Below are 1316 nucleotides of genomic sequence, written 5' to 3'. Positions count from 1 at the left end.
CTCCCAGTCACCTTCTTCTCCTATGTTTACTCCTTCTTGAGTTGGTGATAAGGTGATGGCTGCTGCAACTTGGTTCTCTTCCACCTTCTTGGTAAGATCTGCTAGCTACTTGGTGATCATCTTGTTTTAGGCTAACAATGCATTCATGTGGTTCAGCTCTATTACTCCTCTAGTGTTACTTCTTTCAGAGGCATAGAAGTAGTCATTCTCAGCAACTGTTTCAATGACATCTATGGCTTCTTCAATGGTTTTCTTCTTGTTTAAAGAACCTCCTGATGAATGATCTACAGCCTTCTTTGACTCATAGGAAAGACCTTCATAGAAGATGTGAAGTTGAACCCACTCATTAAACATCTCTGGTGGGCATCTCCTTGTCAAGTCTTTGAATCTCTCCCATGCTTCATAAAGTGTCTCTCCATCTTGCTGTCTAAACGTCTGCACTTCATTTCTCAGCCTATTGATCCTTTGAGGGGGTAAAAGCTTGCCAAAAACTTGTTCACTACCTCTTCCCAATTAGTCAAGCTCTCCTTTGGAAAGGATTCAAGCAACTTGGATGCCTTGTCCCTGAGTGAAAAGGGGAACAAGAGCAACCTATAGACATCGGGGTGGACTCCATTGGACTTCACTGTGTCACAAATCCTCAAGAAAGTGGTCAAGTGTTGATTAGGGTCTTCTTGAGCACCTCCTCCAAATGAGCAATTATTCTGCACAAGAGTGATGAGCTGAGGTTTTAGCTCGAAATTGTTGGCATGTATGGTGGGCTTCTGAATGCTACTTCCACAGTTGCCTGGGTTTGGATTGATGTAAGAGCCTAACACTCTTCTATCCTCCCCATCATGATTTGCTCTACCTCCTCCCCCATGGTTATTAGCCTCTTCTTCATGTTGGTTTTCCATGTTGCCTTCCATGTTTAGTTCAAAGTGTTCCTCCTCCTCTTCAGTACCGATTGCACGTTTCCCTCTTGCTTCCCTCCTTAATCTAAGGAGGGTCCTCTCTGGTTCAGAATCGAAGGAAGTTGAAGCCCCGCTTCTTCTCCCTGTCATACAACCAACAAGGCACGAGCAAGGAAATAAATGCAGTAACTATTCTAAAAAAAATGTTGTTAGTGTGAGTGATGCAATATATCGAACAGTTAGTAGGTGAGTGAAAAAAGATCGTAAACAACTGGAATAAAAGGGTAAAGGAATGGGAGGAAAACAACTAAAACTGAAAGTAAATTGCTCAAACAGAAATTTAAATCAGCAAAATAAAAAAATTTCTCAATCTAGTTATCCTCCAACTTAATCATTGTTGATACAAAATCAATCCCCGGCAAC

The 1316-nt window shown here is 41.7% G+C and overlaps 1 non-coding gene across 1 annotated transcript; it reads left to right on the top strand.

Moving 5' to 3' along the window:
- Positions 1 to 348: 348 nt before the first annotated feature.
- On the top strand, positions 349 to 456 carry LOC127746441 (small nucleolar RNA R71). The gene has a single exon (XR_008008060.1). It is a non-coding gene; the product is annotated as a small nucleolar RNA R71 (small nucleolar RNA).
- The last annotated feature ends 860 nt before the right edge of the window (positions 457 to 1316 follow it).

Source organism: Arachis duranensis, chromosome 3 (assembly GCF_000817695.3).
Source record: "Arachis duranensis cultivar V14167 chromosome 3, aradu.V14167.gnm2.J7QH, whole genome shotgun sequence".
Lineage (NCBI taxonomy): Eukaryota > Viridiplantae > Streptophyta > Magnoliopsida > Fabales > Fabaceae > Arachis > Arachis duranensis.
The sequence above is the reverse complement of the archived record's forward strand: the minus strand, read 5'-3'. Positions and strand labels throughout refer to the sequence as shown.